Raw genomic sequence first — 24,386 nt, forward strand, 5'->3', positions numbered from 1 at the left:
TTCTTCATAAATGTTACTGGATTTATCAAACATATTGCTAGTAACGCTCTATTTTGCTGCATTAAACAGCACAATACTCCTTAATCAATSAATGTAAACAAAGGCATTTTAAATGCCTTTCCAAAGAGGTACAAACTTGGGTTGCATAGGTATAAAAAGCATGTACTTTTAGATGATTAGATGATAAATATGGAAAATTAGGTTTTACTCTTGAACTGGTATAAACTCTTATCTTTCAAGAGAAAATTGCATTACTTACCCGTTTCAGGAAAAGAAATTAAGAAATAAGACTAAAAAAATGAAAAATGAGAAGGAGGAGGAAARGCTTGTGCAAAGCAGCCAGTAACTTGGATTTTCTCTACTGCTGCAAGAGTCTTATCTTGCAATGATCTACTAAGAATTCAGCTGGACCAATGAAAAAGAAAAAAACAAAACAAAATGAAACAAAAAGAACAACCCCCAAACCCACTGCAGTGTCCAGCAAACAGACCAGCTCTGGAGCTTGAATGGTGATAAAATCCTCATGAGAGTGAGCTGCTTTGATCTTAAAAATGTCCAGCAGACTTGGTTGATAAAGAGCCCACCTAAACAAAAACATCCTTTACACTACTGTAAGTAAATCCACATCAATGAATGTTTCTCTAATACAACTGCAGAAAAAACACCTTCAGCTGAAACAAGCATAGAACCTGTGCAGACCCAGAACAAAACCCACAAACAGTTGCCAGACCGAATTAATGTAGTACAGCATGTTATTCCAGTACACTGCTGTGGTGTGATACATTCTGCTTTCTCAAAAATAATCAACCACTTTAAATATCAGCATGCCTAAACTTAGAAGAGTAATCCTCTTAAGAAAAGTACAATTATTTCATATATAGGTTTGTGGCATTCAGTACACTAATGTTAATGTATATTGAAAGAAAATGTTGCAACTCAAACTAACACAAGATGAATACCATGAAAAAAGTAATGATGTAGAATGATTTGTTAATYATCAAGGCATAAAAGTATCCACAAAGCTCTAAAAGAAGTTTACAGACCATGTTACACTTACACCCCAACCAAAGGGTGTAAGCAAATTTAATACTGATTATTAAAACAAAAACTGATCTGTCAGAGTCTTTAAAAACTTAGTTAATAATTCCCATAAACAGCTCCCTGTGTTCAGCAGTGATGAAACTACAGGACAGTACACACAGTAACTGTGTGAGTAAAGAAAGAGCATCTCAAAGTAAAAAAAACAAATTGCTGTGTTGCATTTGGAGTCAGTACATCACTGAAGGGAGTTCACAACTGARTTACTTGCTTCTAATGCCTTACTAAGAGTTCTCCAAMCATGGGAAKTATTGCATTCCTGTGGAATCTYGTCTGTYGCTCYTCTGGAAGAGCTAATGGATGCAAGSASAGYTCCCACATCCAGGAGCARTGTAGTCCTCCATTTTGGAAAAGCATCAATGCAKTAAGTCATGAAAAGATAACTGTTAWCTAACTCCAGTTAGAAAGTTTCTCACTCTCTAACCARAGCTAAAAAAAAGTGTATCTCTAGAAATAAAATRGAATTTAAAGCAAAGAAGAGCCATTGTCATAGTATGCCAAATGTAAGAAAAATACAGAAGACAGAACATGAATTTCTACTTAGTCTATATTGAAATGATAAATGCAAYTGAAGCAGTCTCAGCAGACCTGGACTATGGAGAATACAATCRGCTGCCTGGAAAATACATTAAAACTGTTGGTCAACTCCGTAATTGTATATTCAGCTGAAAGTTTGTCACTGATGCTTTTTGCTGACCAATTCAGCATCACTGGTTAGATCAAACAACATTGTGTTTGTATGCCAAACCTACAACGTCTGTCTTTGCTGCAGTGTCAGTAACACAATATATCAGAAATAGCCACACACAGCAGTTTTCTGCATCTCCCATACCTTTAACTTAATCAGACACAGTGTGACTCACAAACGTCTGAGATCATTTCTTTCTGCTTGTATGAGCTCAGGGAGGCTTCTTTAATTTATCACCAAATAAAGGCACAAATTGCTGGTGCTGGTGATTCTGGTATCAGCCTGCAGTTGCAAGAGTGAGAGACCTATTGGTTCATATGACATTGTCTACTTTACAGCCTTGTTCTTTTTGACTAAATAATCTTTGATTGCTTCACAAAACTCTCTCAACTTCATCACCGGATCAAGCCAAACACTAAACAGTGTTTATGTTTTCAGTTGGCTTCATCTSACTTTTAGAAACCTAGACATAATGCTTCCTTCCATGACTAAATACTTACAAGATACCCACGTTCAGGTTTAGATTCATTACATATATAAAAGTGAAATATAAAATTCAATGCCAGMCTGCACTTAAAAATAATTTTTGCCGTATCATACTAATGAAAATATGGTCTCACTGTAGAGGACGTACTGTTGGTGTGAATGACAATACAAAACCTGTGTGCATCCTGTGTGCAGTCAGAAAAGGCTTGGCAAGGATTTATGGCACAGACAAAGGAATTCTTTCAAGGACATGTAGCAAAATAACCTGAAGTAATGAGACAAAAATACAGGACTAAGCAAGAGCAGTCTGGAACAGCCCTCCTCAATCTGAAATTGGCAAAAATTAAATGCACTCCAAACTGTAATCCATCACTTCCTTTTTATCTCTGAATTGGAYATTTTATAATCTATGGAAAGAATTTGCCAATGCTAGATGAAATCTTCACAACTTTAGAGGTACAGTCAGTGTAAGACCAATTGTACCATCTAKCCAGAAACTTAAGCTACCTTTTGGGATACGTTTTGTTTGGTTGGTTTGTTTCTTGGTAATGCTACCTTTTCACCAAAGAAGTGGTTTACTGATCAATCTTACGTGTTTAGTTATGCTCTGTTTTGGAAAGTAAGACAGGACAAAGAAGAAAGACTGTGTATCATGAGACAAGAGATTTAAAACCAACTCCAAATGGTTCACAAAGAAAAATGACATAACCAAAAGTAATACTTTCTAGCTGATATAAGGTTTACTTCAGATGTTCACTATCATTATGGAAAAAAAAATCACATGCAAAGGTCAGATTCTGTCAMTATTACTCACWTTAGGCACTACCTTAACTTAACATGCCTCATGAAAAATTGAAGTCAAAATAATCTGACACATTATGGCAAAATGCCCTTTATCTMGCTCATACATCTATGAACAGACTCTCCAATAACCATATTCAGGCTTTTAACTTTATTTTTAAAGACAATGTAGTGGACACAATTCTTTCATTCTTTYCCAGCAATTTTAAATTAATCTTTATTGATATTAGACAAAGAAAGTATTCCTGACTTTTAATGGTGAAGAGCTATGCTAGATTCAAGTGTCCGTGTCTGAGACTTAGGAAAATACTTCTTATCACTCTGAGTACTTATCTGAGAAATGCTTTAATTGAATAGATTGTAATTCTAGACCTAATAAAGTAAGCTTTCTCAGATGAAGTAGAATGATGGTTATAAATGTTTGAATTATAACTCAGACACTCCTCCTACATTCTTCTGATGTGAAATGTTCAGCACAAGAGCAGTAAATACTGTCTGGTTGTTATTTTAGTCACTCTTAAAGTATTGATTTTATACTAAACAGAAGGAAATTAAAACCTTAAGGTGAAACCAATGTTTTTTCACAAGTTTACAGCCAACTCAGTAGAAGGTTTGTTTAAAATATCATTCATTGCATATATTGATATTATTATATATCTGCTAATGATCAAACACAAAGGAAAATATAAGTGCACTTTACTACATTTGCACATAAAAGATTATTATACATGACTGGTTTAAAATTATATGTTTTAAGTGCTGTGATATTAAACATTTAATAATTTGGCAATTTCTTTCAAAGACAACTATTAAAATTAAGGAAGAAGAGGACAAATGTCAGCTCTGCTGAACTCCTGCCTGGTCCTGAAGACAAAGTATGTATGGAGAATGAGGACTAACCAATTTCTTCATTTTCTTGGACTAGATGAAGGTCAAATGTCTCCCACCATAAGATGGCTCAGTTCAGAGYTATTTAAGCAGAGGCCACGTGCAGCTAATGATTCTTGATGATAAAAATCCCCTGGAATACTTTATGTCCTTCCTTCCTCCCAACCCCTGGCAACAAATGACCCAGTTTTAGGAGGTATTCAGATTCTGCATTTGCCCTGTCTACATCTGAGCAATTTTAGACAATGAGGAAAAGCCTATCCAGGTTCTCTTGTTGGTGCAGTCTGCTGTTCTATGGTACAAGGGCTGAAACAGCACAAGTTTCACTCTGCCTACTGATGAAGGTGAAGGGCGTGGTTGCACATTGGTCTACAGAGCACAAGGAAGCAGGGGAACTGTGAACCACACTTTTTACTGTGAACCACACCTTTTACTGTGAACCACATTTTTATATCATCTGTAAATTCAGAGCTATTACCAGCAGCCATATCAGGCAGCTCACAGATCTCATTCAAATGGAGGCTGCAGTATTTACCAACCCTCCTTACTGCAAAACATACTGTTTGAGATTAATGTCCTTGACCAACAAATCTGGGGATGAAATGGTACAGTTAGGGAGAATGGAATTTTAGATTTGGTGCTGTTGCTGACCAGGTCTGCTAAAGGAGTTACAGAAGAGACTTTCCTTTGTTCCCCATTCTACTCTGAACACGCACAGTGACTACTTTTTTTGAGATGGAGCTCTATCCAGCATTTCCATTTCCTTTTGCCACATCATTAAAGGCAGTGTATATCACTCTTAATATATGTCTTCATCATAGTAAAACAGGTGCAATTTTGATTTTGAAAAGATGTGCAGTATTAGGGGAAGACCAGTCCTGTGAGAGGCTGGGACTTGGCTGCGGGTGCTTTTTGGCTCCCTACCTAAGCCTGAAAGAGGCCTCATCCATGCGTGTCTGAACTGAGGGTCCAACACAATTTCAGTGGGAGGCTGGACATTTAAAAGGTAGTTACATACATAAAATGCTTAGAAAATTGGACTTTAATTCCTCTTTAATTACCCCATTTCCTCTCTTTCTTGCTACAGATCTGGAATCATCTGGATTACTTTTAAATTGTATAACATCACTTCCCTACTCCTGGAATACACTAAAAATTTTTGAAAGTGAAGACTAAGAAATTAAAGGTACTCATGACAATTTTATAGGTTCCACTGTCAATGTCTACTACTTATGTACATTGAAAGTCCAACCATTTATCTTGAGAGCCTTACAATCCAAATAATCTTACTTCCCAATATTTATCAAGTTTATCACTGACTAGGATTTTGTTAACAAATGTGGGCATGCACATAMACACAAGCCAAACAATGCAAACTCATTTTGCAAAGGCAAGAAGGTAATTTTCATTGTACGCTTTAGATAGGAAGCTGCTGTCTCAGTTTGATATGAAAGATACAGAGCATTTTCCTCAAAATTACAGCTATTCCTTTTTTCCCCCACATCACAATGAAGTTTCAATGAGTTAGTTTATCTGTGTAGACTGGTTTATGAATTGCATTAATTAATAACTGCATTCTTTGAAAAATGTAACCAGCTCTTTAGCATCTGTCCCATTCTTTTCTCTGTGTCAAATGACACTAAAAAAGGAATAAAGCACACTTTTATCAGTAATGCTACTTACACTGTAGGAACATAAATGACAATTTGAAGCCTCTGATTGCAATTGCTCCCAGCAGCAAAAATAAAAATTGTTGGTGGTTTGGGTCAAAATCCTCAAGTTGCCAGTGATGTTTAAATATTTGATCTTTAAATATCAGCCTGACTAGTCAATAATTTAAAAGTTACCCATAACACTACTSCCTTGACTGCACTGCACTCTTGAGAAAAGTAAACATGATGACACAAGGGGAAACAGAACACATCACCTGACCCATCCACATCCCATCTTAAACATGGTGAAGCCTAATTAACAATACGTTAGATATAAATTGAAGGAAATATTCTCAAGTACTATGTAGTGAATTAAGAAATGTTCAAAAGCTGCTGCTGAGAAAAGACAGTGCTTGAGTAAGTTGTCCACAGCAATCTGACATATCTTTCTTTGGGCTTAGATATCAATATGAAAATTCAGAATTTCAAGCAATTAAGCCYTTCCAGGTAAAACACCTAAGAAGAAAATATTTGAGCATATTACATATCAGTTACATAAAGTATGGCTTTAAATAGTTAAGCGATTTTGTATTTACTCCAAAATCAACAAATATTTTTAAAGTTGCAATTATGAGAAATCCAAACTTATTACATAAGTAATACAGTGTTTATTTACCCAAAGTAACAGCTAGAATCCTCTTGTAACAAAATCAAGAAGAAAATGATTCTAGGGGGAAGTGGGTGTAAAGTGTGTTTAAATATTGMATTATTTGATTATTGACTATAAATACTAATATCTCAGCATTAATCACATGTAATAGTAAAAGATTACTGCAGAGTAAAATTATTATTACAACATCATKATTATAACTACCTAGATCAACACAGGAGTGGGACCTTTCCACTTCTGYCTGCCACATCTAGACCCAAGAGCAAGGAAGGAGGGATGAAGCAGAGGCTTGACACACTCCAGACAGTTATTGCTGCTCTTTCCTCCCTTGAGCAAAAGRAAGGGGTGGAATGGATATTGCTACTCTTATGAGTGTTTCTTGAGGGAAAGATACTGCAAGAGTAATTATGCTTGCATTCCTAGCAGTACCAACAACCAAACTGTGACTTTTAAGATGAATTGCAGGTTAAATAATCAGCATTTTTAAATGTGTACTTAGTACTGTGGAGAAATCTTACCCTGAAGATGATACAGTTCAAAATTCTAATAAAAGATGATATCTGAGATATAAAAATGAACAATAAAATCACATATTTTACCCTACAAAAACAATAAAAGCTAACTGCTCTGTAACATTTCAGTCAATATAGCAATGCAATCAAATTTATAACTTCAGTAAGGAGGCTCAAGAAAACCTAAATAAATTATTTCATAAAGTATTATAGCAAGAAACACTTGAAGAAGACTGGGAATAAATAGAAATGCAATTGATTAACTAMAGAAAATGACAACAAAGAATTGCTAAGAATTAAATGCCAGGGCATATCTCTACAGATCTGTGAGGGTAGTCACAATATTTACCAAACAGCAAGGTCTCCCCATGCCCAATATGAAAGGCTCTGTGTTTCTCTGCTTACAAGATACAGAGTGTTCAGGCTTATGAGAGGTGAGCAGGATTGAGTGGGGTTGGAAAGACTTCTGTCYATGTCCCACTCCACACCAGCACAAATACCTCTTCCCATGGCAGCATTCCACAAATGTACCTTTTCCCCCCACCTCCAATAACAAAATCAAGCAAATCTCTTCCAAATTGCTTTGCTCCGAAGCGCAGAAGGCCCTGGATCCTTCTCCTTCCTGCTGCTCAAYGGCTCATCCAGAGGCAAACCCACTCGGACGCAGGAGCCACGCAGTGACAACAACGCAGTCCTGTCCCCAGATTCTTTGGGGATGCTGAGCCCAGGCTGGCCCCCCAGCACTGCTCCTTTGGAGTTCACACGCTCTGGTTTTGGCAACTGAGATTCAGTCTCCACTACAGCAGTGAAGCGGGTTCCCAAGTGGAGCTGATTTGCAGGAGGGGAGGAGGAGCTGGCATTGAACTTGCCCCAAATGGGAGAACACTGCAACACTCCCACTGATGATCACAGCGCATCTCCATGCTCACAGCAGAGCTACAGAGCCTGCTCTGGAGGAAACACTCTGCTACTTTATGGGATTTGTAAATAGAGATACAGTGATTTCAATAACATTGTTTTGGTTTGATAYCCTGACTGAGATCTGAAATACGATGCAAAAATTTCTGGCTCATGTTGACTTTTTTCATGAAATATAAGCAAATATTACCTTTTTTTGTAGACCCTCAGTGATTATGCAGCACTACTGGTAGCACGCACAGTGTCCACAAACAGGTGTTTAGAGCAGTGTTACCACWGATAAATCCTAATCCAAAYCATAATCCTAACCTGATGAACCATTTCTTATCCTGTATTTGAAGATCAATCACAAAGACTTGTGAGTACAAGTAAAATTTTAATCATAAGAAATTTTTGGGCTCCTAATTTTTCTAACCATTTCACGTAAGCAAAGGGAGGGCACATAAGCATATGTAATCATTCCATGAACTGTGGTCTCAAAATACCTCTTTTCTTCTTTATCCTTCAGTTTTATATCAAATTTGTGTGGGTAAAGTTTATAATAAATTCATTTTATTTACTCAATGAATGATGTTTTCAGCAATGCAGTCTTCTTATGGTTAAGTAATGTAAAATAAATATATGGCTTCAATTCTGTATTGCTGGGTACTAAAAATTAATKACATTATGAATTAAGTAATAATTCCACAAAATCATTTGTTAAAATCAGCTAACAAAGTATCAGTCACTATGGCAATAACCAATTTTGGGGTGAAGGTGTTATAAAGCATAACAAATGGTTCATAGCAGTGATATTTAATTTTTAAAAAATTAAAAAAAAAAGAAAAAAAAAAGGAAGTGTTTGAAAAACCTTCTGTCACTAAGGTGCCACCCACAGCTGTAGCATGGAAGTCATTTATGGACACCAYACAGCCACAATGCTGTTGGCATGTGGCTCTACCAAAAAGTAAAAAAATGAGACTGAAGGWGTAGAAGGGATGGAAAAATGCAACCAATGCACACCACTGCTGAACGTGTGCCATTTCATAGTCGTAATTTAAAGAGATCAGAAGAGGGAAAAASGAAGCCCAATAAAAATGGAAAACGTTAGATTAATGACACAGTCATTAAAATAAAAAAGGTGGAGTTACATGAGGAATGGATCTYATTTGAATTATTGAAATTAAACAAATTATTGTAACAATCATTCTAAAAATCACAKTTTAAGTTCAAGGAAGGAAGACAAAAAATAGAAATCTTCATGGGAATATTTCAAATTGTCAGTGGCTTTAAAAAAGTGATTTAAGATTTTCTCTTGTATCTTCTCTTTCAATTTTAGAATTTTAGTTGCCATATATTATAATGGTATTTTAGCTATAAAAGTAGTTTTCCACTCACTGTTCTCTTGCCTTTCAAGGAGACAAACAGTTTTTCTTTCCTCTAAATGAGCACAATAAAATGGGTAAGCTGTCTGGGGAAAAAGAACCCAGACAAACTGGTGGTATAAAGCTCAACAGAAAAATGTGGTACAGAGAAGAGGCGATCTAAAGCATGTTTACTGTATGCCATGCAATTTATTCTACTAGTCATGTTAGAATAAGAGTTTCTCACTACTGAATTATTGTTAGGTTTTCTTCAAAGGCAAACCCATTGTTACTGCTGTCCCTGACACTGAACCTTAAAGGAAGTAGAGGGGGAAAACTTGCATGCAAAACTGTATCATAAAAAAATAATTCTGTAATGAACACTAGTTAAACAGGGATTGTAAAAATATGGGGTCAGATCCTGCTAATACTCCTTATAAACCTTCTTCTACAAGCTCCATGCATGTCTATATGCTTTTTAGTAGACTAATTTTCAGCACTTCAGCAAGTATTCTTCTATCTTCTTGAAAACCTTCCTGATGTATCAATAGAAGTATCAGTTATGAAAGGATTGATATCAAGAGTCATCTAAATGAAAAATAGAATAAAAATGCAAACTATGGATGCATTTAGAAGTACCAAAGCTTCACAAGATTTTCCTCTCCCTAGTTGATGTAGGCAAACCAACAGATTGTCTTTCTGTCAGGCAAACCCTGATGGAGATAAATGTAAAGGCTGGAGTGCATGCCTAATTTTTACACACAAGCTGTAACCAGACCATGGATTTATGCTTCAAGGCAACCAGATTTCTCCTTGTGTACGCTTACAAACTGCTGTTCCACTCAGTCCATCTTGTTTAAATGCCTTTAAAACCACACACAGGCTCTGCCCCCTCCTCCACTCCTACTAATTATATACTTTTTTGTTTGAAGAAGCAAGCCCTTTATTGCTCATAATTTTAGCTATCACTTGCTTGGGCACCTTCTACAGATCAATAGCACATAGTTAAGTGGATGAAAAGGCTAAATGTGATTGTCATTTGCAATTCAAGGTTGTGTGTTCCCCCCCACACACACCCCCAACACCTTAAACTTTAAAGCGCTGCGCTTGGATTTCATTTTAGAATACTAAATTCCTGGTGCAGGTATACAGCAGCTGTACACTCAAAACCTTTTGTCTTAAATTAAATATCTGTCATTTTTTAAGGCCAGAATACTGGCATAGGTTATAATAAAAACTAGCATCCAACCTGCAATTTTACAGATTCCATTGCTGGTGGCCATACATCTTTGATGGCAAAACTACATTGGTTGTAGCGCCATAAAATCAATAAATATTAACCTTTTCTGACACTTTCTGCACGGATGCTTTATCAGTCCCTGTCAGGTGATAGAACAGTCAGTGATGTACTGTATTTTTCAGCTCAGAACCCATACAAAACTAAGAAATCAATTTAGATTAACAAACCTTTAAATACAAAAATTAGCAATGAAATTTGGGTTCTATGTGATAAAAATTAAACCAAATCACAATACCACAGAACCATAAATCTATTACAAACATTTGTAGAAATGTGTGAAATATAAACAGTATTTCTATAGCAAATTAATCACAGCAACGAAATGAAGTTTTCTATTTCATGACTGACTTATCTATCAAAGCTCATAAAATTAAAAATGTACCCAATTATACAAATACTGTATCTCAATATTGTTTAGAAACTCAGAGTTCTTTGCTGAGAAAGACTCATAACAGTTCAATACACTTAAAACTCAATTTCTAAACAATGCAAGCCAAAAAATAAGTTTTCCAGAAARGAAAAAGACCCCATTTAAGTTAGCTCCTACCTTATATAACTGTAACAATAACCATATTTAGACCTAAGCATCTTAGAAGCCGAAATTATTGGAAAATATCTTGCTGTGCACAATCCATATAGCAGGGTACAGACTGAAAACTTGGATTGGTTTTATTTCTCCCTGTCCTAAACCCCGTAATTTCTTCTGCAGAACACTGTTCTGGTTTACCAGAGCATTAGAAATTACATTTACTTATATGTAATTCATGTTAATTTTTTATTAAAATATGAACTAGTCAAATAGCACAGCCTTTCCAAAACACTTCAGGCTTCTTAAAAACCACCACAAATCTTGAAAGCTTAGGAAWATTTTCAGATTTCTTCAAATATGGATTCTGGCAGTAAATTCTTGAACAATGGTATATGGATCTACTTATAGTCAGAATATCTTGAAAAATAAGAACTATAATTTGGCTCTATTCATCCTGTATAGACAAAGCCTATTAAAACTTACCTGTAATTTTAAAATCTATTTTCAAGTTTCTTTTTAACAATACAGGTGCAGCATTGGTGAATGGGCAACAATTACCTTCTTTTCAAAGTAAGAGATAGTACCTGAAGCACTAAAGGTAGTTAGTAAATCCTATTGAAAATACAGACATTAATATTCCACCAAACTTTAGACATTACACCCAGAGAAGTCAGTAGCAGGTACACAACAGCATTTGGAGAAACAGGGAACTGCTTTGGAAATGTAATATAATGCTATGCTACGCAAATGAAAAGATAAATTCAAATGCACTAAAAGCTTTATCAACATAAACTTTGTATTTTAAACTGAAGTGCAATTTTAAATTTGCCATTTCTTTCCATAACATCTGCAATTCTAGATTAGCCAAGAAAGAGACCTACTTCTGCCAATCAGCATCAGGAGCAATCAGATTGCAAATTCTACAATGATTTCTTTAAAAAAACATTGGCAAAAATTATTTTAATCAGCTCAGTTTATCTGTTAATGCTAATATTGAAAGGATCTGCATTTATTTTGAAAATCATACATAAGAAAAGACAGAAAGAAAAAAAAAAAAAAGCTGTGAATTTAAGAAAAGACAAAGCCTAGAAGTTGATAAAATGAAAGTTTAAAAAAACTGACTATGCTTAAAATTCTCTCATGTCACAATGGGGACATCAGATTAAAGCTTATTTCTGCACATTGCACAGCAGAATCATCACAGAAAGATGGCACTGACATTGCAAAGCAGATGATCTTTAGGTTGGGAGCCACTTGTGCACCTGTAGAGCCACCTTTTGAAACCCACTTCATACCCAAATCTGAGTTGCCCTACATAAAGGCATCGCCCCAAATCAATCTTTTTTCCCCCATTTTCGGTGACAGGTGGCAGTAAAATTGAAGTTCTTTCTGGAAGACGAGTCCTAGTATCTCCATCAAACTCTCTCTGCTTTTCCAGGATCCTCAGGAGCCTTACACTGGTTATTCCAATTTACAAGCATTTACTCTGTGTCCCTGAGTACATGGCTAGTATCTCAAACCTGACCAAATCATTCTGCAATTTGTATGTCTCTTCTWTTCTTCTCTTAGAACTATTTTGTTGTTGTTGCATATCAGTCATCAGATATGACAATAGCTTTACTTCACAAAAATGCTCTATTTTTTGTTCATTTTAGAATGACTGCCTTTTATAATTTTTAAACTGGTATCTCAAGACACTCCAAGATAGATATTTTTGCAGTTGGTTGCTTCTATAACTCAAAGGTTTACAGGAAACAGCATATGCAACACCCCTCCCCCCAACTACAATAGAGAAATGAGTATTGTGTTCTTAGCCCTCTTGATCTGTACTACAAGTAAGGCTGAGCTGAATTACTCAGAAAACTGGGATTTCATGATTTTCATATGTTGACTTCACATTTCAGGATTTTTGTTTGATTGGGTAGAGGCAAACACAAGCAGCTCAGCAAATTTTACTGACAATTTTGATAGTAGCAGAATTTGCTCAGAGGATGGTGGACTACAAATAAAGGGTCAACAACAATTAATAGAATACTGAATACTATTGGAACAATAAGGATTTATAGATATATCCTCACCAGATGAGGCTAACTTGAGTTGACTAGAAGCAGCTTTATCCCACAGGCACTTTGTGGTGGTGACATGCACTAATACGTGACGACTCCAAATGCTTCACCAWGGCTTTTCCTTTTTAATTTGATGTTACTCATACATTCCAGAAACTACTAAAACTATTTTCCATAGTGAATAGTTGGTTGTTTAATAACCCCAACTTCAAATTCTTCAAACTGAATTCTGAATTTCAGATACTTAGGTCAAATCCAAAATCAATGTTAAATTTAAAATGTTTGCCTAAAACCTTTTAATGTCTCTTGAGATAACTTGATAATCAGTTTTATCTTTCTTTGCTATCAAGATGTGCTTTCATTTTATGTTTCCTCTATATACTATGACTTCAAAGTAGATAAATTCTTTTAAATCTTCTAAAAACTGTTTTCTGAGAACTGTTATCTGCTCCTACTTCCCAGATTGAATAAGAAGTACCATTTCAGCAAGGCATAAAAAAGTAGGGACATAGTTTAGCACGTAATATGGTAGTTATCTTAATGTCTTCTTTGTAAGTATATTATACACTGTAATCCCAAACACTAAAGAGCAACCAACTCTTTTAGCTACAGAAAATGAAAAATTTCTACTAATGAAAAACTCTACCATCAACAAYAATCTAAATTTCTGAAATGGTAATTAAGCAGGGATTGTGAAAATCTGTAACTGATCTTTAAATACCTGAGAAGTGCTGTTAACTRCACTGCAAAAAACTTGTCCAGCAGCTCTGCCTCTGGATGTCAGGCACATCCTCTCCTTCCCACAGCCAAGTAACTGGAACTGCACCCACTGAAACCAGCAGTACCTTTCATCCAGACAAGTGGAAGCTGAACCAGTGATCTTGCCTGAAGCCCAGAGCTTTTATTAATGCTCAGGTTCCTATGCAATTTATATGAAAATTGCACTCACTTTAAGGTCTCTTTTTACTATCAGAGAAAATTATAMGAAAATCATATTGTAATGACTCARAGAATGAAAACATCTGTATTAAATCTGCAGTGGTTACTTAAGTACAAACCATTTCTTTGATGTTAGATATTGATGAGCAYAGACTCTTTCCAATAAATGCAAGACATGCATAAAACATCTTGAATTCAGAAGATGTACTTAGAAAAAGGGGTTCCCCACTAACTGGCCAGCTGGGAGTTAAGAGATGTGATATCTGTCTCCATGGCTTTCTGACATGATACAAGAATTATAGACAGCCGACATGCAATGTATTTATATGAGATATAGTTTCATATTATGCTCTTATATGCTCACCAAGGAAGTGAAGCAATCTCTCTTCTGCGAGACTTCTACCTATCTTCATTTCCTTTAGTGCAAACAGTTATAGACAAGCTCTTCTCTGAACTGATAATTTTTTAGAGGTCATTCAGCCCATAATTTCAGGTCCTAGTCACTATCCTGATGGTCCTTCTTAGGAAATTGGACCCAGTGGGAACGTTTTTTCCTTCTGCTTAGTCTATGGGTCAGCATTTTCCTTCCCTTGTACTTCTTAATTCCCTTAAGTGGCAATTATTTAAGGTACAGTTAGAGAAGGTGCAATCTACATTCATCCAATAAAACCTAAATATTAAAAAGGACAGAAAAATCCAGCATGGKTACTAAGGATATATGGGAGAGCATTTAGCTTTTGAAAGGTACCAAAGATCTGGTAAATGAAAAGATGGAAAAAATTATGAAGAACTACTGGAAGTAAAATAGAAATTAGAAGTACAAAAGAACACGTGTATCAGACAGACAAGGCATCCTACTTACAAAGGTCAAGACTCAAGATGCCATGTCAAGAAATTAATGGGAAGTCAGTGCAGCATAGACTGAATTAATGAAAGCAAACAAAAAGAAAGTCCAAAAGAAATTTTAAAAATCAGCATGGAATTGCAATGATTTGTGATTTATTGGAGCAATTATTGCTGAGGGCTCTTCTCCTCACTCACGACCCAAAGCAGTAAAGCACTGAGCAGACAACCAACACTGTGGTTCAATTTCCCATACCTGTGTTCTGGCTTTGGCTGAGGTACTTAATTTACTTCACAGTAGCTGTTATGTTTCGGATTTGAGCTGGAAACAGCATCAGTGATACAGGGATATGTTTGTTAGTCCTGAGCAGCATTCCCACAAAGTCAAGGCCTTTTCTGCTTCTCACCCCAGCAGTGAGGAGGCTGGGGGTGCACAAGGSGCTGGGAGGGAACACAGCCAGGACAGGTCACCCAATTAACAAAAGGGACATTCCATACCACATGGCATCATTCTCAGCAGGTAAAGTGGAAGGGAAAAGAAGCAGGGCAGGGGATAATCAGGGTCCCTGTTACAAGCCATGGAGCTCGGCTTTCTTGTAGATGGCTGAACACTTGCCAGCCCATGTGATGTGATGTGATGAATTAATTCCTTGTGTTGATTTACCTATTAAACTGCCTTTATCKCAACCCAAAGTGAGGAGCTTTCTCCCTTTACCCTTCTGRTTCATCATCCCTCCATTGGTGGCAATGAGTGACTGGTGTGGGGTACTTAGTAGCTGGGCTTAAATCACAATTACTTCAATACTTTTCTGATTCTGAAGTTATTTGCTATTATTTGTGCACTAACAAAACTATGTGTAACAAGCCAGTAATTTTGTGCAAGTTACAAAAAACCTAAAATTCAGACAAAGACCTGCAAGCAGATTTACAAATATTAACAATTTAAGTTATTTATCAAGAATAATTTCAGTGCAGGTTGTTGGGATGCTAGTAACATCTCACAGGAAGTAAAAATATGAAGTATCCCCTAAATAACGCACAGCCACAGTGAAAGGCACCAAGAGGAGGTGGCATTATGTAGGCAAAATGCAACCTGCTATGRTTCTGTGAAATACAGGGCCCATAGGTCTAGAAAGTACTGTTAGTTCAACTCTGCAAGTGATGAAATAATTAGCTTGTAATGGAGATGGCACAGTTGACAAACKTATTATTTAGGTTTATTTATAGATATTTATTATTGTTTATATTTTCATTGGAATTGAATTAAAAATATTTATAGCTCAAATTAGAAAGATATAATTATTTTCTGTATGTTTTAAATATATGTTATGAAATAAGTTTATCTACTATATCTATTAAAAACTCATGATACATTTCAAACCAATTTTTTTTTAATTCTTCAAGTTGCATCTTACACTTCATATTAATTTTAATGAAAATAAAAACCCAAGATCTTTAGATTTTTTAGAACTCCAGCATAACTTCCCTGGATGATAGAATAAGAGATCTACTCTTAAAAAAGCATAATAGGAAAGCAATTTAAATGTTCAGTCTAGGACAATCTCCTCATAAAACTATCCTGAATTATTTGTAGGCACTACACACCTTTATTTTTTATTCCTCCTGTAAGATTAATATCTTTATTTTTGTTTGTTTGAAAAGTTTTCTTGATGACCTTGATATCTTATTTTCTGGTGTTTTTCTCCAAATTTTAGCATGTCGATATTCCAATACTAGTATTTCCTTTTATTATTTACATTTGCCACATATTATTATGCATACAAGTCTTCTAGCACAATTAAACAGTTTTGCCTTTCTAGATGGCTGTCATGTCTTAAGGGCTTCCTTCTACTTCTGCACTTAAATATTTCAGCCTTGCTTTAAAAGTTTTATGTTAGGATAGCCTATTTTTAGCTCCAAATAGGCAATAATGTGGCTCGTTCTTCATGAAGGATATTTTATCTATTAATATAATGAAATAGTAKCTTGGAGTAAGATTACCTTCTTTTCATCGGTGAACTTGACATCCTTGCAGAGGCAACAGCCTTTATGGACACCAGCAGGGATCCAGCATGGGCAAGCAAGGAATTTGCAAAGCAGATACCTGTCCAAGGGTGTTTTGAGGGCAGATTCAAGGTGGGCATAAAAGGCTTAACAGAAAATTTCAGAAATGAAGAGGGTTTCTGTATCAACACTATGGCACAGCCCCCTTCCAGGCCAGGCAAATGGTGCTCAACTTTGGAAACCAGAATGCCACAGAGAGGAACAACAACAAAGGRGGAACACACCAACACCCAGATTAAACATTTAGACACAGGCAAAGAGAGTCATGTGCTCAGCAGTAATAGCTCACACCACAAAAATTAGCTGCCCTGTTAAAAACTGGGATAGCTTTCAGAAAAGGAATGATGACTGCTAGGAAATTGCAGCACAGTGGGCTGTGGACAGAAAGGCACTGAAAAGAATGCAGGATTGTGACTGCATGTTATTGGTGCTGTACACAGGATGAAAATCTCTGTGCAATGGCCCTGAAGCTTATGGCACACAACATGACACATATTATACCACCACTGATCAGAGGTATTAAGAGGTGCTCCAGACTTCGGTCTAGGCAGTATTTTCCTTTTGCTTTAAAACTGTATTCTGATTTTTTTTTTCTTTAGTGAGACTGATTGGCTTTCATTCTTATCTGAGAATACCATTCACTGAAAGAATGTAACTAAYATTAATAGTGGTGGGTTTTGAATATTAGATGATGTAATATTTGCATCAAAATATTTCAACACTTCCTTTCATGTCACTCAGCAGGAATATTTGCTGATTGTTCAAGAAAAGCAACTAAGGAACTATGAAAGGAGTCCCTATGCTCTTCAACAGCAGCAGAAAATATTTTTTCTTCTATATCCTAGAAGAAAAAAAAAATGACATAAAGTACTTTCATGAAGTCAATTTTTTTTTCTACTTCACTTGCTACCTGGAAAAAAACAACTCTGATGTCATGACCACCCAGATAAAGATGCTGGTTATGGAAGTTGTACTAGGTATACAATGCCTTCTAATAGATGACAGTTCTAAAAAAAAAATACATAGTTTTTTTTTTTTTTTTTAAACATAGATTAATCTTTCCTGAAACACAATAATACATAATCTACATATGTTWTAAAGAACCTGGCTTTCTCCTTTACAAACAGAAAACCATTTATACTAGGTTTTTATTTCAAGCACACACTAAAATTATTATTCTTCACAAAAGAGGAAAGGGAGTGTCTGCCAATCAACATGACATGCTATTGAAAGACTGGCACTAATAGCTATGACAAGAGCAAACCTGTTTGAAGCAGAGCTGCTGCTGCCTTTTTCTTTTTTAAAAGCATACGAGCCATCAAAAAYAATGTTTTATCTGACTAGAAACCCAAGCAATATTCTGCTGCTGTAAAAGCTTGCACCTGATTTGCCTRTATCTAGCAATGACAATTTTAATATTGTTTCAAATGACAGCATTTAAAGTGTTTAATTTAAACAGTGATAAAGACTAAGAACATTAACTATTCCAAGAACAACGTTAAATATGCTTGCAAACAAAACTGTGTACCCATTCTTTGGTGGCTTTACATCAGATATGAATTACAAGTTTGCAAAAGTACTCAACTGACTTGTATTTTCATTGCTTCATTGATAAATAGCATTTACTGATTTTACATTTTTGTAGTTTGATAAATTYAGAGAGTATAAGAGCAAACACACTATTATTATTTCATTTTTCCTATTCTTTTAACTCTATATATTTTCTACTAAAGAATCAGAAGACACAAAAGAGAAGAGTAGAAAAAATATTTAGAAGTAGAAAACCACTCAGATACTAGTATAATTGCTATATTATCAGGTTCTGTGTGTCCAATTCACATTCTGAATAAGTCTGCAGTTTCCACTTGGTAATACAGTTATACCTTGATAAAATCACATAATAGATCACACCATAACTTTTAGCAATCAATTTTTTCTCTTAATAATTTGATAAATGTAGCTGTCAAGTGGGATAAAGATCACAATTTTATTTGGGATTAACTATTTGAACTTTCAGAATTCCATTCATGAATATTGCAACTGTTACAACTGATAGGATCACAATTTCGTCCCTTGTTGATGATGCAATCATGCTGCAGGTTGCTGGTACAGCCCTGTTTCTCAAAAGCTAAAGAAACCGAAAGAGAAACGTACGGCGAGCACAGCCTTTTGAAAAGTGCACTGAAAGTTTGCAAAAATACTTTTCAAACACATATAAAAGAGGAGAAAATAAAACAGTAAGGGAGCTGCCAGGGAAAAGAACAGAATTTTATAAGGATTCTTCAAACACTTTAAACAAAATAAATAAATGTATGTTCCAAGATATTTTATCAAGAATTTAACAAGATACCAAAAAGAAACAGYTTAGGTGAGAGTAGTTCCACTTCAGGCTCAAAGAGAGTAAGAATTTAGCACTGATGATGGGAATGTTGACTCTCTGAGAAASAACTTGGAGGACTTACCTGTCTCCTCAGCTATTCCACTGCTATCACAAAACCCAAACACTTTAGACACAAACACAGCCCTTACCAACAGGCTGTAGATTAACACTGAAGATTTAAGAGCAAAAAGGACTATTAGATAATAGCCTGACTTCTGGTATATCAAAGCCCCTTACATTTTGCAGTGAACTCAGCAACCTTGGGCCCTCCTAAAACCTATTTTCCAGCAAGACATCCAGTCTTCTTGAAGCTCAAAGGAACAGAACAAGAATAATTTCTTCTGCTAGTTGCTGCCAGAGCTCAATTGACCTCATATTTAAGTGTTTGCACCTTGTTTCTCATTTCAATTTGTCTGACTATGCTTTCAGTAACTGATTTTTCTTAGGCTTTTCTCAGCTAGACTAAGAGTAGCTCATGTCTGATATTTTCTCCCTGTGAAGCAACTCATACACTATAATCAAGTACCTATCTATCATTTGGTCATGAATTATGTAACTCCTCATGAACACTAAGCGTTCAATCACCACGTAGGCAGCCAACTGCCAAAACACAATCGTCACGATCTTTGTTCTGTGAATGCCCAACCCCAGAGGCACCTATAATTTTCACAGAGGCACAGGCACACAAAGCTGTACTTCCAAGCATTCCGCAAAACATGTCTGTGCAGCGYGGGGAAGCAGCTCACACTTTTAGTTCTGTCAGGATCCATAGGAGTAAGCGATCCTCCACTCCTACTCACAGGGCCAYGGGTGGCAGACTCTCCCACAGCATGCTGGAAAATTAGAGTGCTTTGCAAGCACAGCATAGCTATCACAGAAAAAAAACCAAACTTACCCAAGAATACAACGAGGCAAGCTGGCACCACTGATTTCTTTTTTTGAAAATRACTTCCAGGAAATACTTTKCATGACTGCTAATTCTAAATTAAACATCATCAAATTTTCTCTTCAAAGCCTTAAGCCGTTCCCTGATCACATAGCTGGCCATTGTGAAGCCATTTTCCAGCAAGAGCTTTGTGACTGAAACTATGGAAGCATTGCATCTATTTTGCACATGAGGAAACTTGTACAAAAAGCAGGATCATTATATCTTTTRCTCAGTGAAAAATAGGGTTATTCTTATTTCTAGGTTTGTGTTCATTCTTGGAAATCGTCTCCACTTTTTACAGTGCAGCACAGAAATAACGATACGGAAAAAACCCTCAGTGTCACTGCATAACTTTCAACATTATCACAAAACCAATAATGAGCAAACTGCTTCTTTTCTCTCTGAAGAGCTTTTTGCTTATGACCGGTTTAGTATCCACAGAAGGCTACTATGGCACACTGTGAGATGCCATGGACTCTGCAGCTATTGGAATAATGGARATGTTCAGGCATAGATATTACACTGTTTGGACATAAATAATGCATCATAATAGTATCACAATGTTTGTAAGACAAGAGGTGCTAAATGATGAACATTAATTCAAACTGAAATTATCACTACCAAGTGATGCTGCTCTGAAACAGACAAAGCACCGAGAAAGAAAACTGGAATACTGATACCTTTGCAAGTTCTACCACAGGTGTAGACCCTTCTTGTCCTACTTGTCAAAGTATTCAGGCTCAGTTCAACTCAGTATTGCAATGTAACATCAGTTAGAAGAAAACAGTGTTGAATTCAACAATTTTGGAAATGCARTGTATTTCGGCTTGCTTTGAGATTCACAATTCAGACGAGCCCACAATAAGCAACTCTTTTTTCTTTTTTAATAAAATAATCTTGTTTTAGAAAAATCACTAAAATGATAGTCACCAACATGATAAGACAATTCACTCATCTATTGCATTTGTTTTCTATTTGTAATGATGCTAAGATCTGCACATGGATAACAAGAATATACATAAACAGCTTCCACTAGAATCAAATTTCTATTACTGAAACATTAACAGCAAGATTCCTGAGCTTGCCAGKAAGTCCAGTTCTGTTCTTAGAACAGCTGTAAGATCTATCAGTTTCTAAATGTGGTTTTAAAAAGATAATAAATTAATATTGTGGCTAATGGAAAACAGTGTCTGGATTCCTGACTTTTTCCCAACAAAATTTCAATTTCAACACAGATTGAGAAAATGAGTCAGAGAATATCATGAAACAGGAACCAAGCTCTTACAGAACAACACACAGACATTTTAAAAAATGATGATTTGCATAAAAATAAAGGTTAAATGCACAAACTGGTATTTGAAGCATGGTCTAGAAAATACAATTCACCATTTTATGTGCTCTGCATATATCTTTGTTGGCTTGTGTGGATTAAAGGCCTGATGTTCAAATGTAGTAAATTTTAAAAGTTAAAGATAAAAGTATAATACAGACTGTYATTGTTTTAAAATACATAAGATTTATAAGAAATATAGTTGTATTGTTAAATAACTCCCTCTATGACAGAGGGAGCCTAKAGCAAAAAGAGGAAAGAAGACCTGAAGACCTGGTTTTCTGGAATTTCTATATATCCATTTAGAACAGAAGTGCTATCMCCTTGCAATTACAATTATCATCCTTACACATGTAAAAGCCAACTTGCTTTGCTTYCTACAGCCTCTCCCTTAGAAATGCAGCTTCCTCAAGCTCCTTACTACCATTGACCCCATAAAGCAGTATAGTAGTTGCCAAAGAAAGCTAAACAAACTAATATTAGAGCATTATATTACAGTAGCAGGTCATCTCACCCCCACCAGAGCTTATCTGTTGCTTCAGTCAGATAACTCAAAGAGGACAAGCTGTCTTATAGTGAGTTATTTTGGCACCATGGGGTTAACATCTCCCAACTGCCAATAAACATCTTAGTGGTGGAAATGAGATCTGGAAAGATAAGCTGGATTTCTCACTGACAGACACTTACTTTACAGCTATAAGAGCCAYACCAAACTTTTGCAAAGCAGAAATCTTCTATACATTTCCCAGGAAATGTGTAGAGTTTCTCCCATGAGTAAGGATGTCTGCTTCACAGTTACTCCCCAGGAATAAAGTGAAGGAATCTGTGCACATTGTTGCCATTTCAGTGGTAAGTTACATTTGACTCCTAATCAATACTATTTCTTTTGCTAGTTCTAATATAGGTACCTTGATATGTTTTATGCTATGCTGTAATCTACTAGCAGTCTTTTTTAATTCTATACTGTGTAGTAATTCTGATTAAAATCTTTCATCTGTTATCCTTGTCTGTTTAATAAATCATTTTATAAATAGATCTGACGTGCTATCATTAGAACTTGCCGGCCAGACTGACTCCTCAAATTTAAACTGTTGCCAAAATCTGAGGCTAAGGCTTGTCTGAAGCTTCTATCTTCCTGCAACGATTATGAAGAGCATTACATTTAAATTAGAAATCCAGCTGTCTATTTCCCAGACAAGAAACAGACTTGACTTTTACTCCCAGTCACATCCTAAAGGCACCCCACAGCTCCACTCTTGATGGGCTGTGGTCAAAGAGTTTCTGACTGTCCTGCAAAGTGGCTGCAGTTGATGTCTGTCTCTTTGCCAGTAACGAGACTTATTTTATCTCTGCAAGAAGCAAAAGGGCTGGCTTTCCTGTTACAAAGCAATATTACAACACAAAAGACAGACAAATATGTTTAAGTTAAAAACAAAAATCAATCTTGTATGATGTTTTCATGCTCCTATCATCCTAGGGGGTTCTATGTTGTGTTGCAGATTCTCTGTGGGTGCAGCCAATGACCAATAAGTCATCAGTAACTGTGAACCAGGCACAGAACAAATCTTATTTTTATAAGGGATGTTAGCCAGGGCACAGGAGTAGCACTTCATTCCTCTAAAAATYTTTCCTAACTCTAAATCTTCTTTAAGTCTCATGTCCAGCAGTCAGAAATGGACTGGAAAGAAGAAACTTCCTATAATTTTACTATGGTATGAATACATGATTGTCACCTAGGTTCCTCTTCAAGAGCATTTCTTCTTGAAAGGAAAATACAGTATTATCCTTTTAGCCATGGGATTGTGCAAACAATATTTCAAAACTTTTGTTGTATACCAATTCTAGGCAAGCCTGCCAATAATAGGTGACAATCTGTTTTTGCTAGTCTTAATATATTTGCACAGTACCCCGTTTAATGCAAGGGGATTTCTACAGCATAAGAGCAAATGTATAGAAAAGAAATATCCTTAGGACACAACACACTGATGACTGTTTTTCTGTGTTGCCAAGACAAGCAAGCTGAACAGTTTTAACCACAGCATGCTGCAATGAACAATTAATTTACCCAGATACAGTCTTGAACAAATAACGTGAAAATGTACATAAAATGTTTGTAATTTTGGAATGTGAGTGATTCTATCAGTTTTACAGCTCTCTGTGTTATATCTATCTGTCTTTGAAAGCATTTGATTTTTTTCATATTAAGTGGGATTATTGTAGGAAAAATCCAACAGTGTCTGGATTTAAGATCTGAGTTGAATATTCATTTGCTTTAGTGAGAACTATGGTGAAATATGATCAGTTTTCTGACCTATTTTGAAATTGGTATTCCGCCAACTGGCATTTTGTTTGCACATCCAGATATTATCCACCATATGCTGACATGACATGATGATTGGTTCCAAAATGAAGTGGAATACTTGGCAAATAGAAATATATGGTACAAATAATACACTGCCTCTAGTCAGGAAAGCAAGCAGTCATTTTGAGAAGACTGAGAGGTTTTAAAATAACTAAAGTGTACAAACTGCACAAAGCTGCATGAAAACTCTCCAGATATTGTTTTTTTTACATGTATGAAGGTATCAAAAACTATTAAAGCAATTCCTTACAAAAGATTCAAATCTGACACAAGAGTACTAATAGTAGTAATTCAATTGAAGATTAATTTGCATCTCAGGGAGACTTTGGCCCACATAGCTTCTTCTTCCTCTGGATTCCCCAATTCTTATTTCTCACCATCTGTTCTTTTTTTCCCACTGCTCTGACTTGTCTTTCCACCCAGTGATGTCTAAGTTATCTGCCTCTCCTCCATTAAGATCACATTTCATTCAAGTTTCACACTAATGAYGTATTATTTCTCCTAACCTCCTACCATTGAACTCTATTTTTCTTCTAACTTGATACCTCCATTAAACTTTTGCCTTCTACCCTGAACTGTAGAATTATTA

General features: G+C 35.8%; 1 protein-coding gene across 1 annotated transcript in view; it reads right to left on the reverse strand.

Moving 5' to 3' along the window:
* ZNF407 (zinc finger protein 407) overlaps positions 1-24,386 on the reverse strand; it is a 333,682-nt gene that overhangs the window by 73,433 nt on the left and 235,863 nt on the right. The gene's annotated exons all lie outside the window — the stretch shown is intronic.

Source organism: Malurus melanocephalus, unplaced genomic scaffold, assembly GCF_030028575.1.
Source record: "Malurus melanocephalus ecotype Western Australia unplaced genomic scaffold, MMel_1.1 scaffold_69, whole genome shotgun sequence".
Taxonomy (NCBI): domain Eukaryota; kingdom Metazoa; phylum Chordata; class Aves; order Passeriformes; family Maluridae; genus Malurus; species Malurus melanocephalus.